At 39.2% G+C, this 10,785-nt stretch overlaps 1 long non-coding RNA gene across 1 annotated transcript; it reads right to left on the reverse strand.

Annotated features, from left to right (window-relative positions):
• Window positions 1-896: 896 nt before the first annotated feature.
• Window positions 897-4,505, reverse strand: LOC131701507 (uncharacterized). The gene is made up of 3 exons (XR_009308840.1): window positions 4,459-4,505; window positions 4,012-4,105; window positions 897-1,764 (listed from the first exon to the last, which is right to left on the reverse strand). It is a non-coding gene; the product is annotated as an uncharacterized LOC131701507 (long non-coding RNA).
• Window positions 4,506-10,785: the final 6,280 nt, after the last annotated feature.

Consider the following 10,785-nt stretch of genomic DNA (forward strand, 5'->3'; position numbering starts at 1 on the left):
GTCTGATTAGTTTAAGTAGCCATACTGTGTTAGTTACACGCATCATGTACTTGTATATTGAGTTTATTATTATTTCTTTCTTTCTTTCTTTACTGCGTCAGGCTCTACTTATTGAAGTTGCTGAAGTGGTTTATTTAACCTGGTGGATTCGGGTGCTTGCAACCTCTGTCTGCAGTGCCTGGTGTCATGTCTTAAATCCAGCCAGAACTGAACAGCTATGAAATTACCATATTACAGACAATGATAGATTCATATTGAACCGAAAATGAAAATGCACGGCATTCTGAGGAATAAGCAACACATGCCTGTGTTAATCACTTTGTTGTCCTGGATTTCCCCACTATCTTTTTTTTATTTACTTTATTTTGTTTTCACTGCAGGTGCCAGAAACTAAAAGCAGTTGTTTACGTTATTTTGACAAAATGTATTAGAGTGTGTCGCGTTACAGGAAGTGGCTGAAAACCAGGACCTTTTAAAGATTTTGAGCAAACTGTCGTGACACCGGGACTTTTGATGGAAAACTGGGACGTCTGGTCAGCATACACATGGACCTCTCAGAAATACAATTCCCAGCATCCTCCTGCTCACTGGTAAATCCATCTCAGTTACATATATGAGCAGGAGGATGATGGGAAATGTAGTTCTGAGGGGTCCATGCGGGTACATGTGAAGCCATCTTGAGGCAGGGAATGCAATTTAAAAAGTGGTCAAAATGTAAAAAAATAAAATAAATAAAATGTAAAAAAAAAAAAGTAAAATATAAATAAATAATACACTCACCTTACGTAAACAGTTGTAGCAACACATGGGACCATGTAACACAATAAAATAAAAAGGTCCTTATGTACCCTTTAAATAGGGATGAAACTTTTAATCATGAATCATGACTCTTCCTGACATGAAATGTATTGCGATACAAAACAAAGGCACCACACAGCTACTTTAATAGTTATGAATCATAACTCAATGTGACTTATTACTGGTATAAATATTCCGCCAACAAACCCTGTTCCTTATAGATATTATTTGTATACCTTTTAATTTAACTACCATCTCCATGTAAATGGAATATAATGCCAGTACTGTAACAGCAGGCCTGTCTCCTTGCTTTAATTTCACATTGCTCAAGTCACCTCTTCCCCCTGCTGTGCTGTTTGGGCTGCAGGCAAGTTGATGCATCAAGAAGGGACCACATAGCAGCTCAGTCATCACAGTGCTAGACCTGCCCCCTGCTTGCTTAATGCAGTGCACGCTGTAAGGGGTACCATGCTAAATAATACTTACACTCTGCTATGCTCTTGGGTAAATAAGTAAACAAGAAAGGCAAAAAGACATTAAAATAGTTATATTGTAAGGAAGCATTTCACACTGAATGTAGATGTGGATTAATACATGCCACCTAAGCCATATTCTATCTTTCATCTTTCCAAATCTCAATGTCAGAAGCGAAGAACGAACTGAGGAACTTTAAAACTAGAGGCTTCCTCAGCACAAAAAAAGTGTTTAACATAAATGATTTGTGTATCACCATAAAGACACACATTTCATTTCTAACAAAGAATCCTTTGTGTGCGCCAGGGACTATCAATTATGTTTCAAGAAGCAGTTCTCTGGTATCAACCCCCTCATATCAGTCGTGTTTAGACTCCCGGGCAGATCTGCATAGAAGTAATGTTTCTTGTTGAACAGCAACTTTTTGTTTATAGTGCAATTCAGAGCCAGGGATGTCATCACAGCTGCCTCTACACATCTTCTGATGAGGACCTGGGGTGGGGGGGAGACAAAGATTAGCGGGAGGGACACAGTGAAGAGCACAGTTTATGGTTATAAGAAGAAGCAAAGGCAAGCCAATGAATCTTAAAAGACTTAAGAGTACCTTCAGGATCTTTCTGTCTAGTGCCAGCACAGCCAGTTAGAGAACAAATCGCTTAGTGTGTTCAAATATTAAATCTTCTACATTAAATGTGGGACACACTCAACTAACTTTGTTCAGGCATGCCTGGTGGTGTAAATGGAATGTGGATAAAGCTGGGTTCTACTGGGACCACTATCAATTCCCCATACTTGTTTTAATGCCCTGCTGAAATATAAATGTTATTGTACATAAGAAGCAGCTGTTAAATTGTTACTACATAGAAAAAAGGCAACACCCTAGAATAGATTTAGGATTTGTGTTATGCTACAGTATTGAACTGTCCTTAAAGGTTTCTTTTTATAGCAGATTACTAGGGAAAGCATTAGCATTAAGGAAACAATCTTTTTAGGACATATAGCTATGCCATTTAATTTGTTTATGCCGTTTGGAATTGTCTATGATTCTGTGTTCTGTTCCTATAAAATAAAGATTGTTTTCTCTCATAAACTTTATAGGCCAATTCAACTGGCTGCCAGCTCACTCTTCAGAATTTTCAGATTAGACTGAGCAACAGCGATAAAAATATATACTGAAAAACCTCAACATTAACAGAACTATTAAAATTGCCATTTGTATGTATATGCCATAAGTACTTTAGTCTCAGCACACCCTCAGAGTAGAGAGTAACATTAGGATGGGACTCCCGCGTGGCCCAAGGGATTCCCACGGTACGAGATTACATTTATCTTTATGTTTGTAGGAATGGATGGAAACGGAATTGAAGGCTGCGGGAACGCCTGGGAACAAGACTGAAAGCTGCAGGAAGAGCAGTACCAAACTTTAGTTTGTCAGACGAACTACAAGAACTTTATATGTTGTAATATTAAACCAATCAATATGAGATGCTGTAAAATTGAACCAATCAAATGCGTACTCAGACTTCTGGGTATCCATATATTTACCAAGACAGACACTATAACCCTTGTATCAACGACACTCATTTTAATTGACAGACCCCATTTAGTGATGTCACTAGCCCACTCATTCAATTCAAACTTGCTTGCTTGGTTACTTCAAGACCATTAAAAAAAAAAACTTATTGGGAATTCCAGTTGTTGTGAAACTCAGAAGACTGTGGCCCTCCCTCCAGGTTTTTTTTCTCTTATCAACACATTATGCATAATTAAACGGTTACAGTAGGTTTGTGTGGTTCTTGTTATTCTTTTAATAGGTAATATGGCAGTAGTGAATGAAATTCAAATTAAAAATTCAACTGGGAACAGGATGAGAATGAAAAACACAAGAAAAAAGGGTAACCCGAAAAATATCCTGCCTGAAAGGTAGGCTATGTCATACAGCAAGAGATTAAAAGAAATCAGTCTTTTTTTTTCTTAAATATCACGGGACGGGAATGGACAGGACATTTTTTGATAAGACTATGGGACAGGAGTGAAAAATATTATATGTACGGAACAGTACGGGATGGGAAAAATTCTGGTGGGACAGAAAGGAACAAAAATTAAATTGAACATTTTTTCACGGGATGGGATGGGACTCAAGTTTCATTCCTGTGTCACTCTACCTCAGAGCAGTCTCTGCATTCTTCCCACTCTCTCAGAACAGGTTACACATGTTAATCGTTTGGTGTTTGAGCGCTCTGTGCGTGTGCCATTCTGTATATCTGTCTTCGATCATGTGGTACCGATACCTCCTACAACCTCTGTGTTCAGCGATGCCATCTTTTTGACCATGTCTCAAAGAATGCCCGTTTCTCCTCAATGCCACACACTTCGATAACACATACGTCCCACAGGACTAAAACAAATAAAGAGCACAGACCAATCACCATGTACTAGAGAGATCAATGCAGCAGTGCTTGCTCAATAAAGTGGTAATTTACCAAGGCTGCTGCACAAAATCAAATTGGCAGACAACGCTTAGAAAATACAGCACAGAGATTTGAAACTGCATGAACACCACAAGAAAAATAGTCCCAGAATCAAGCACAAGAGGGCAACAGAAACTGGCATACGAAAGCCATTGAAGTCTTCAATTCAGCTGTGTTTCTGTTACATTTTGTTTGGTTATTTATCAAATGCGTTTCTATAATTCTGCATTATAAAAAAAATATTAACACATAAAAGCTATTAACTTACAATGAGTCTGGGCACAGCTCAGAGCAGTTTAGCATTGGAATGTATTTGGGCATGGATTTCCAGTCCTACCACACCAACCTACTGACGAGGATCTCTGGAAAAAAAAGTACATAGTCAGTGAACACTGCAAGGAAAGCTGGGCTAGCTATTATGCTGGGTATCCTATAAGAAACCAGTATGTGTGTTTCCCACCTATGGTCACCAGCAGTACAGGTAACTGGTACCTTACAGTATGTACCTTAATAGCCTATATAAATAAATGCCAGAATATAACCCCAATGATGCAGATCATTTACCATACTGTAAGAAAACATTCCTTCAATGTTAAGCGCACGTTTTCCTTTTGGTTTGTGGCTTGCTTTGCTGCTGAAGTTATTATTATAACTAAAAGTCCTTGAGAACCGGTATCTTGCACTTAGCCTGTAAATAGTACAAAAATACACACACCTGCAGAGGACACCGCCATCTTTGTCCACAGACAGTGTAGAACTCTGGAACATGTAGTCTAATTTCTTCATTTACGTTTTAAAATGATCAACGAATGCAAAAAAAAAAAAGAATGTGCTTCACACTTCAGTGTCAATTTTCAGGTAGGGCAGGCTACCCCCAAGCGCTGCACATTCCTCTGCAGTAACTTTGCTTCAAGATTTCTATCAATTTCTTTAAAAGAGCAAATTATTAAAGGAAAAGTTCACCGTAGCCTTCTTGAACCACAAAATTCAAAACACACAGTAAGCTACAATACCTCCTTCTGTTTTTTCAGGTTTTGTTTGAGCATTTTCATATTTTCTCCCTTCTCCCCCTATTCTTGTGTTATTGCGCCATTTTCTGAGAACTTCCATTTGATTTCCCTTAAAACATTGCACACTCAGTCAGGTTAATGACCTAGAGGCACTACCCCCTTTATTGTTTGCATTCTCTCAGCTCCTAAATACCTTGAAATATACAGATCTGCTGTTCCTTTGAGAACCACAACATTCCAGCGCAAACCTTAGCTGTAGGATTCAAGGAAACCTCATACAAGCTTTTGCATCAAACAGTTCCTGCACAAATCACTGTATTGCTCAAATTCTTTTAGTTAAGACAGTCCCTTGAGCATTACAATATGTATAATGCAACACCAGCTGTCACACGCACAACCTTCACATGTGCTCTGCATTACTTTTTTCTGAAATTCATATTTACACATAAATCTATTGATAATGCACTTAATGTCTGCTAAAAGAAGGGTACTTCTTTGCCATACTAAAAGATTAAGCTTTTCCCTTCAATAATTAGCAGCTTGAATGATTCCCTTGCTCTTGTTTCTTGGTGTATGGATAGCTCTGTTGGAGGAGTGAGGAAGTCTATCTGTGTGCATTCTAATGGGCCTGTAATTCAAACTGTGCCCAACTTTTAATACTTGTTGGCTTTCAAATGTGGCCAAATAATCCACAATGGACATGAATCCAGAAAACATCACAAGACAGCTGTGTTCTCTGCAACTAATTCCAAAAAGACAGACAAATTTGTGCCAGGAATAACATTATTTTAATGGTAAGAATAATGCTGGAGATGTTTGAAACAGCTTTTTTTGTATACTTCTGTATATACACTGTAGTAGAATAGTAACAGGGAGCAAATGTCATATTATTCTGCATTTACCCACACAATTAACTTAAATCAACTGATGCAAATGGCATTATTATCCAGCAAAATGAGAATATGAATTTGCCAAATACATCCATGATGGAATTGTCAGCTCTTCCTAAGTGTTTAGTAATGACTTGCATAGTAAAGAAAGTCAATGAAGAGGATACACAGCACACCTTCCTAACTCAATAGTCATGATAGCAGCTTGGCTGATAGTTTGAGAAAGCTATATGAACTTGACAATCCCAGGTTCATGAACCAATCACAGGCTACATTTTTTATCTTGTTTGGTGTTGAGGGAGGGTGGGTGAAATATAAACTATAAAAATGTCTTTAAATGTACCTTTTGAAAAAGACTTTTCATGCCTTGTGTTAGCTGTAGTACCATTTTAACCATGCTGAACAATAGTAATTACTCAATACCAAACCCGGCCGCTCCGCATGAATGCAGCAAAATGTAAAAACGCCATTGAAATGGTATTTAAAATCTAAAAAAATGGTAATAGCGACTTCATATTTAACTCACAGCATGCATCTCTATTTTAAAGCAAGAGCAAATGCAATGGCATAAAACTAGAACAATACATCTCAGAACAATAATTGCTTTGTGCAAGATTCATGCCATTGCAACTGTTTTAATTCTCTTAGAAAATGTACCTTTGCTTTTGCTTTAAACTAGGTTCCATATCCTCAGGGTCAGAGCGTGGTCAACATGGCTTGGATTCCTGACATTAGAACTAATTAAAGCTTCAACAATGCTATTCTTTTAAAAGACTACAGTACATTGCAAAGCAAAGTTTAGTAATGGCAAACATGATCAATATAAAAAGAGTACACTGAACAAAAATATAAACGCAACATGTAAAGTGTTGGTCCTATGTTTCATGAGCTGAAATAAAAGATCCCAGAAATTTTCCATATGCACCAAAAGCTTATTTCTCTCAAATTTTGTGCACATCCCTGTTAGTGAGCATTTCTCCTTTGCCAAGATAATCCATCCACTTGACAGGTGTGGCATATCAAGAAGCTGATTAAACAGCATGATCATTACACAGGTGCACCTTGTGCTGGGAACAATAAAAGGCCACTAAAAAATGTGCAGTTTTCTCACACAACACAATGCCACAGATGTCTCAAGTTTTGAGGGAGCGTGCAATTGGCATGCTGACTGCAGGAATGTCCACCAGAGCTGTTGCCAGAGAATTGAATGTTCATTTCTCTACCATAAGCTGCCTCCAACGTCGTTTTAGAGAATTTGGCAGTACGTCAAACCGGCCTCACAACCGCAGACCACGTGTAACCACGCCAGCCCAGGACCTCCACATCCGGCTTCTTCACCTGCGGGATCGTCTGAGACCAGCCACTCGGACAGCTGATGAAACTGTGGGTTTGCACAACCGAAGACTTTCTGCACAAACTGTCAGAAACCGTCTCAGGGAAGCTCATCTGCGTGCTCGTCGTCCTCACCAGGGTCTTGACCTGACTGCAGTTCAGCGTCGTAACCGACTTCAGTGGGCAAATGCTCACCTTCGATGGCCACTGGCACGCTGGAGAAGTGTGCTCTTCACGGATGAATCCCAGTTTCAACTGTACCGGGCAGATGGCAGACAGCGTGTATGGCGTCGTGTGGGCGAGCGGTTTGCTGATGTCAACATTGTGAACAGCGTGCCCCATGGTGGCGGTGGGGTTATGGTATGGGCAGGCATAAGCTACAGACAACAAACACAATTGCATTTTATCGATGGCAATTTGAATGCACACAGATACCATGACGAGATCCTGAGGCCCGTTGTCGTGCCATTCATCCGCCGCCATCACCTCATGTTTCAGCATGATAATGCACGGCTCCATGTCGCAAGGATCTGTACACAATTCCTGGAAGCTGAAAATGTCCCAGTTCTTCCATGGCCTGCATACTCACCAGACATGTCACCCATTGAGCATGTCTGGGATGCTCTGGATCGACGTGTACGACAGCGTGTTCCAGTTCCCGCCAATATCCATCAACTTGTGGTTGTCACACCAGATACTGACTGGTTTTCTGATCCACGCCCCTACCTTTTTTTTTAAGGTATCTGTGACCAACAGATGCATATCTGTATTCCCAGTCATGTGAAATCCATAGATTAGGGCCTAATGAATTTATTTCAATTGACTGATTCCCTTATATGAACTGTAACTCAGTAAAATCTTTGAAATTGTTGCATGTTGTGTTTATATTTTTGTTCAGTGTATGTTTAAGTATGGTAAACTGTAAATCTGTGTACAATTATCATTGTAGATTTGAATATGCAACAACCAAGGGAAAGTGTGTTGGAAATACTGAAAGACATAGAAATGTTTTTACAGGAATGCACTGGAAAAAATATGCTTCAGCTTGTCCTTAATATTTCTATTCGACACTGCTTTTTCCTGTAAGACTGGCTTGGAATCGTGTTCAGGGTGCATCTATAGAGGTTTCTCTCTCCTGCGTCTCACGGGCAGATTACCATGGAAACAAGGCTAGAATTAAAGTAAATTTACTGGAGTATTGTTTTCTCCATGGATGGCTTGATATTGACATGGGCAAACTGTGAACCTGTAAAGCAGGCAGCCAAACACATACCAGGTGACAGAAGTCACTGAAAACTGATATTATTACATTTAGACAATTCCCAGTATAAATAACTATTAAAGAACAAATGAAGACAAACCAGTACTGACTGCTGTCGATGTAGACCAGTCAGGTCATCTCTGTCATGAGAGTCACCTCCTAAGCTGACACTTGCTCACTGATACTTTACATGTGATGAATTTGCAGTGACAACTCCTCACTGAATGATGGACTGGTTAGTTTAGGCTTCTCACTGAAGTCAGAGGGTTTCAATTTACCAGTCATTGACACCAGTGTAACATAAGGACTTTGCCTGGGCTGTGCAGTTTGTCTGCCTGTCGGTTGTAAATTGAGTGTAAGGGTTAATACTCCTGAGCCATGTTTTTTGTAATTGCATTAAGTGCATGAGAGGCTCAGCCACTGGGGGGGCTCTACTTCAGCAGATAAACAGTAAATCAACTTGAAGCACAATGTCACAGCCTTCTTTCTTGCATGTGGTTTTCTTTTAATAGCAATACAGTTGACCACACTGCCTGTCTTGCAGCATCATCTGTATCTTAGCTGTTTCTCCTCCAGACAGTCTCAAATTAATGGAGTGGATGGGAGCAGGGGATATTGTAACGGTTCATTTAAATCGGGCACACGTTATAGCCCTTACAAAAAAGTACTAGAGTATTACTATAAAAAATACTGTACTGTTGTACTGTACTGCAATTACTATTACTGGGATACAATTAAATTACTATTTTACTGTGCAATACACAGTACAGTATTGCTTGCCCTAATGGTTTATTACAAAAAAAGAAAACAAAAACTCTAAAAAAAATAGATTTTTCATAAAAAATTGTGTTCAGAACTTTGAAACAAGCCGGCGAATGCCACTCAACAGCGGGGCGCAGCAGAGCTGGGTCACGGTGGAAGAATAACGCTTGCATTATTTTTTTTAATAGGGTGACTAAATATGGCTAACACATGTTAATCCACCTTTTATTATTATTTTGACGTTTCTTTTTTTTAAAAAAAAATTTTGTTGGAATAAGGGGCCTAGTGGTTTGATGTTCATTCCAAACTTTTATATAATTCTTGATTACATGAACTGTAGGGAGGCACGGTGGCGTAGTGGTTAGCGCTGCTACCTCACAGCACCAGGGTCCTAGGTTCAAATCTGGCCTATGGTACTGTCTGTGTGGAGTTTGCATATTCTCCCCGTGTTCGTGTGGGTTTTCTCCGGGTACTCCGGTTTCTTCCCACAGTCCAAAGACATGCTGTCCAGGTTGATTGGTCACTTTTGCCCTGTGTGTGGTGCCCTGCGATGGACTGGCATCCCATCCAGGGTGTAGTCTTGCCTTGCGCCCTGTGTATGCCGGGTTAGGCTCCGGCTCACCGCAACCCTGTAAAGGAGTAAGCAGTTAATGATAATGGATGAATGGACACATGCACTGTGTTTTGCTAGGGGTTGTACGGCAGTTAGTTAATCTTTGGTTTGATCCTTCTAGCTCATCAAAACCTTATTCTTTAGGTAGATATATGGGGAAATTAGACAATATATTATTAAACATTAAACTTCCATCTGAAATAACACCTACACCTCGTTCCTTACAGCAAAGAACATTTTGGAAAGCATCTGAGTGGAGAACATTTTTACTTTTTATTCAATCCCCTTGCTTTCACAGTTTCTACACAAACATTGTTTGTGTCATTGGTTCCTCCTTGTTTATGCTATTCATTAGTTATTGGCAGATAAAATGACAGACAGTACAATTGTGTCAGTAAAGCATGCTCTTAAAAAATGTGTTAAAAAAATGGAAATGCTCTATGACTTAGAAAATGTTTCTTTCAATATACACCTGCTTTTGCACCTGTCAGATAGTTGCAGAGATTGGGGTCCAGCATGGTTTATGTCTGCATTTCATTATGAAGGTAACAAAAGAGTACTTCTTCACTTATGTAGTATGTCCCTCATCAGATTTGCAGTGCATGTCTTATTATTAATAGTCTACCTCGGAAAGCAGAAACGTGTATGTATATAGCCTCTGCGAATGTTCTAAGAGCATTCAATAGGATACTTCCAGATTTTAAATTGGATCCAACTATCACAGGTCATAAAGTCATGCCCCTGGGAAGTGGTTTTAACAATGTATGTCTGTCATTCATCGACTAGCTGGAGAACATGCTTCCAATACAATCTTAATAAATACAATAGGTGAATATTTTGCCCCCTTTGTTGTTAATCACACTTTGTATCATTCTGTGAACTACACTAGAGACTCAACCATGCAGGTTAGTTAGAGAATGGGATATTTGTTGACATGATGTCCTTGGTCAAGGTAAAACCTGACTGTAAATGCAATTCCAGCAGCAATTGTGCAGGTGTTTCTTCATACATGTAAAAATTCTGACCAGTAAGTGTGCTGCAGTTGGTGATCGTGAGATTGCTATAGGGTGTGAAGGATTTTTATATGAGGTAGAAGAAGGTGCAGAGATGTTTGCAGGTAACCCAGAAACACTTAATAATAATAATAATAATAATAATAATAATAATAATAATA

The sequence above is a fragment of the Acipenser ruthenus genome, chromosome 2 (assembly GCF_902713425.1).
Source record: "Acipenser ruthenus chromosome 2, fAciRut3.2 maternal haplotype, whole genome shotgun sequence".
In the NCBI taxonomy this organism is placed as follows: domain Eukaryota; kingdom Metazoa; phylum Chordata; class Actinopteri; order Acipenseriformes; family Acipenseridae; genus Acipenser; species Acipenser ruthenus.